Source organism: Drosophila montana, unplaced genomic scaffold, assembly GCF_035044405.1.
Source record: "Drosophila montana isolate Dmon_TW-CO22-7 unplaced genomic scaffold, ASM3504440v1 contig_1505_1, whole genome shotgun sequence".
NCBI classification, from domain to species: Eukaryota; Metazoa; Arthropoda; class Insecta; order Diptera; family Drosophilidae; genus Drosophila; species Drosophila montana.
In genome coordinates, this window is record NW_026996452.1 from 4,422,676 (window position 1) to 4,427,934 (window position 5,259).

At 39.2% G+C, this 5,259-nt stretch overlaps 1 non-coding gene across 1 annotated transcript; it reads right to left on the reverse strand.

The window, feature by feature from the left end:
• Positions 1–711: 711 nt before the first annotated feature.
• On the reverse strand, positions 712–784 carry TRNAV-CAC (transfer RNA valine (anticodon CAC)). The gene has a single exon. It is a non-coding gene; the product is annotated as a tRNA-Val (tRNA).
• Positions 785–5,259: the final 4,475 nt, after the last annotated feature.

The following is a 5,259-nucleotide window of genomic DNA, read 5'->3' on the forward strand; positions in this document are numbered from 1 at the left end:
AAATGATAAGCACGAGAAGCGGTTTAAGCAGTCGGCAAATATTATGAAATCATGTAATTGTGTGCATTACATAAACTATGTTTAATTTAATATTATTGCTGTGCAGCATTTTGTATAAGTGTAATCCATTTAAAACAAAATATTTATACGACAGAATCTGGAACGAACCAGAAGGGAATATCATATTTTTTTTATTGGAAATATTAACATGCTCAATATAAGTTAATATCAATTCGGCTTAACACAATCCAAATAAACCAATTTAAAAGGAAAAAAAACGAGAAAGAAGGGATATCTTCTGCACGCCGAAGATTTAATTCCCTTGCAGACACAACTTTTTCATAATGCTCTTAGTGCTTTGCCCGTATCTAAGAAGCACAGGGAAAATAGATAACGAGTATAGTCAAGATATCTTGACAAGCAAAAATCGTGTACATACATGAACTTACTTTTCGATCGATTGTTCCTATGGCAGCTATATGATATAGTGGTCCGATCCAGCCGGTTCCGATAGCGTTAAAACTGAGAGACTAGTTCACATAGAAACAGAAAGACGGACAGACGGATATGGCAATATCGTCTCGGCTGTTGTTACTTATCAAGAATATATATACTTTATGGGCTCGGATATGTCTCTTTCTATGCGGTACACATTTCGAGACAAAATTATAATACCCTCTGCAAGGGTATAAAAATATTACCAAGCATTGTTGTTCCCGCCCGGAATCGAACCGGGGACCTTGTGCGTGTGAAGCACACGTGATAACCGCTACACTACGGAAACTTGTCGATTTGCAAAGCAAAATATCAGCTAGAGAGATAAGGCTAATAAAATGAATATATAACTAAGTATGCCATAAATAATGAAATTTTATTAAAATTAAATTACTTTACTTTATTTCATTTGAGGAGAAAAAGCCAAATAAATCCCAAATCCCAGTACTCATTGAGTAACTGGAAAGGGTTTTATGAGATTTAAAATTGAATATAAGTCAAAATAAAATGACAGAGTTGTCGGGTCTGAAGTCTCGTTACCCTTGACTAAAGTCTAGTCTCCCAACTGCTTTCAACCTTTCTGCATAACAGTTAATGAGCCATGATGTTAATAAGCGTATGGCTGTAATGCAAATGAATGGCAGCTGATGTGCCAAGCAAATTTTGCAGTCAGGAGTCGATGAAAGCGGCAGCTCAATTCGTGGCTTAAGAACTTAATGATACAAATGTGAAAATCACAAATTAAATTACTTATTTAAATGTGATTATGCGCATTATTTACGAGTTGATCGGCCAAAGGGCACGGGGCGGCACGATAAATGCAGCGCCAGAAAAACGTGTGCTGCATTTAAAGCACACTGGGCATTACGTATACGCAGCGGATGACATTGAGCGACGCTTGCGCTGGCGCTTATCGTATGCACGTCGCAGTTGCTGCTCCAGCGAATGGCAACTGAAATGACGCCCTGTTTGGCATAATGAGTGCCACTCGTACCCTTGCAGCATGCGGCATGCAGCGTGCAGCGTTCAGCATTAGCGTGCCAGGCCATGTGGTACGCCAGGCTGGAGATGGAGATGTGGCTGGAAATCCTAAGTACGGAACGTCAAATAGCAAACAACGTCTTGCACCTGGAATGCATTAAATAAACATCATTATCGCTAAGACTGGTACAACGTATGCACCCATACTATGTGTGTGTGTGTGTACCCGTCTTAGCGACACACATATGCACACACGCACACATTTGCGCACACATACAAAGGCGCGCCAAACAATGCAACTCTGCAAATTCGCACTTTCTCTCACACACAAGCACACACGCGCGCAGCGCATATTTGGCAAGCAAAAGGATTTTGTGGATGGATTGTGTAAACATAGCGGGAAAATGCTTGGATGGATTTTCAACTCGCTGCTGCACACACCTAACACACACACACACATATTGAGAGAGCTCGGTTTCATTGCGATACGCATTTAACTGGATTTTAGATTTATGTCTTTAATTTCAATAGATGTTTAAAAAACTGTGGCTAGAAATGTTTAAATATTTTAAACACTTAGTTTATTTATAGTATTTAATTCGATGAATCGAATAAGGAAGTCGTCTTTATGCAAATCGGGATTTTAAATAATTTTCATTTGCCCCAAAAATTAAATTCATATATATTTTTTAACTATTTGTCAATTTAACTGTTTTTGCATTTAAAAATTAAATTTCTTTTATTCCTTTTATTTACAACTTTTCTATGGCTGGAAAAGTTCTGTCGCTAATGTGCTGCAGGCAAGAAATAAGTTTATTTACAAATATTTGTCCATTTTTATTTTCACACATTATGCGGCATTTCTTACGCTTTTTTCACACACACACATACACACTAACACACTAACACACTTGCACACACATACAACGCGAAAACGCAGCGTGGCCATTTATCATTTTCGCCCTATTGAAGTTTCAGTCTCGCGTCGACGACGACGGCGACGGCGACGGCGACATAAAGCAGCGACAGCAGCGGGAGCCAGTGCCTGGCACGAGGCCGAGGAGGCGTGGCAGCCATAAGCAGAAGGCGCGCTGGCCAGGCGAAGACACAAAACAGCAGGGTTGCCAAAAAAATATCCCAAAAACGTCGCCGGGCACAAAATAAAAAAACGACGTGCAAGTAGTTCAAAAACTTTGGCCTAAAACCGAAGCAAAGGCGAGTCGAACAAAAAAAAAGAAAATACCAAGAAGAAATGAACGCTGGGGGCGTGGCAGCGTTAGGGCAAACATTGGCTGCCATTTGTGAGCGTATGACATTATTTATGGTTTGTTATTTCTGCAAAGAAAAAGTATGCAAGAAAATATGTTGCGACTCTTTCATAATTTTCCTCGACTCTTTCGTTTTTTGCTTATGCTTTATTTATTTTTTTTTGTTCTGCTTTGGGTGCTTGCACGAATGAAACAAAAGTTTGCACACACGCCAACAGTGGGTGCAAATGATGCGAAGACTTTAAGCATAAAATTTAAGTCAATAGCGAGCAGTAGAAGGGGGGGGGGGGGGGGGGGAGTTTTTGGGCAGTGTAGCCGGGCCTTGGCATGCATTAATTAAAAGTGCAAACACAAATCGACAGCAAGAAAATGTTTGGCAAAGTGCTCGCTGCAAATTGCGCATAAATTAAAGGCGCTCATTAAATATTTTCATATTAAATAGAAAGCAGCGCCTCAACTTAATGACCATAAATCGAAATTAATGACATTGCCAAACGCTGTCGCTGGCCAATCCCCGGCTAAGGACCATGGCCTGCAGCTCGTGGCCTTCAGCCTTCGTTTACGAGCGACCGCAAATGGACGCACCTGCTGCTTTTGGTGCTGCCGATGCCGGTGCCGATGCCGATGCCGGTGCCGGTGCTTCCGTCCGCCAGCCGAGGCTGGTAAATTGCGAGTGACGTTAATGACACCTGCGAGACAATTTCAATAACCAATATGTGCCGTTTTGGGGTCTGTGAATCAATGGAGCCAACTTAAATAATCGATGTTCGTGGTGGATGGTGGCTACGCTTTCATTTATCAGCGTATGCTGTGTACCACAGTACGTATACTGAATACATATTACGTATACGCAAACAAAATGTAAAAAATCGAAAAGTATTTTCTTAGCTACAGCCAAAATATGATTAACTTTTACGTTTAATTAATGGATAGCTATTTTAAGATTTTTAAATTTTTTAAGAAGCCCCATGAAAGATAACTTCTTTATAAATAGTTTTTCGACCCCGATAAATTTTAATATACCCGTTGACTTATAGCCTAAGAGAAACTGCATTAAAATTAAATATTTAATTTTATTTAAATCAGCTACTTAACAGATTTTAAGCTCATAAACAAATACTTTTAGGTAGTACAATTTTTATGCCCTCGCGAATTTGCATATTTTATCTTTTGTTTATCATTCTACCATTATCATTTCTCGGCCGCTTGTTTGAAGTGCCTTTCCACACTTTTGACTTTAAAAATGTGCTTTAACATTTAGCGAAAAAAAAGAGAAAATAGCTTGACAGCCGCCAGGCCACGCCCACAATATAACAATGAGGTGTCAAAACAAAGAAAATTTCTTCGCTTATTTTTCCTCGATTTTTTTTTTCCGCTGACTCGACTGGATTCGTGGCCCCATTTGCAGTTACTCGACGGCGTTCTTCCAGCTGTTTACTTTGTTAATGGTCTTTTTCAGCTAAGCTTGTCAGTCGCACGCGTCCTCGAGCCACCCCTCCCGCCAATATCCCGCCAAGAAGGCCCAACCATTGAAATTTTGCTCATTTTTTGACCTCCAAAACGCGGCATTGAAAACTGAGAAGCTTTTTGATTTGTCCTGCAAAGGACTTTTTAAATATATATATATATATATACCTTTTTTTCTGTGTGCATGGGAAGCGTAAAATAATTTATACAAAGCTCCCGTTGATTTCATTTTGCTTTTGCTTTTGTTATACTCCGATATTTAATGGGCAAGCGGAAAAGCGAACAGAAAATGTGTATGCCCCGCCCGCAACGCCCCCCGCCGCATTGCCTTGTTGATTTTGTTAAATACTTATTATTTTTCTTTGGCAAAGGACATTTCATTTGTAGTGTGAAGAAGCCCAATAACAAAGGCGCTTGAGGAATATTTTTTTTGCGTTAACTTTTCAATGGCACTGTGTGCTTAAAAAGTTTTAAAATATTTAAGCTGCCTAATGAGCAGTCGATATGGAATACATTCCTTTAACTTAGACCTAACGAAGTATATACAATTTAAATGTTGAGAGGAACATAAATTTAAAATAAGTTTATTGTCGCAATATTTTGCACTTAAATTGAAGAGAAACAAAAACTTACCTAAAATCTTATTCATAAATAAATAAAATATGTCAACAGACAAATAAATGGCAAAAAAAAAAAAAACAAAACAACAACTTTTGCAGAGTTTGTAATTTGGAAAACTTTGTAAGTAAATTACCAGACGAAAATTCATTTCCTTTTTTAGCATTGAAATTAACTCCCGCCACCCCGCAAAAACGGTGAGGGGCTGCGAACATGATTTTAAATAACATAAGCCGTTCGTGTGTAACTTTTGTCATTGATTTGGCCCGCCCCGGCAGCAGTTTGTCGAGCACTTAGTACATCTGACCCCACGACAAAAGTGAACCGAACCCTTAGCCGTATTTTGGATGGGGCGCCGGTGCGAATGGGGGGATTCGGCAGTTGCTCAGATTCAACGCCTTGAAAATTTATTACATTTTCGAGTATTTTT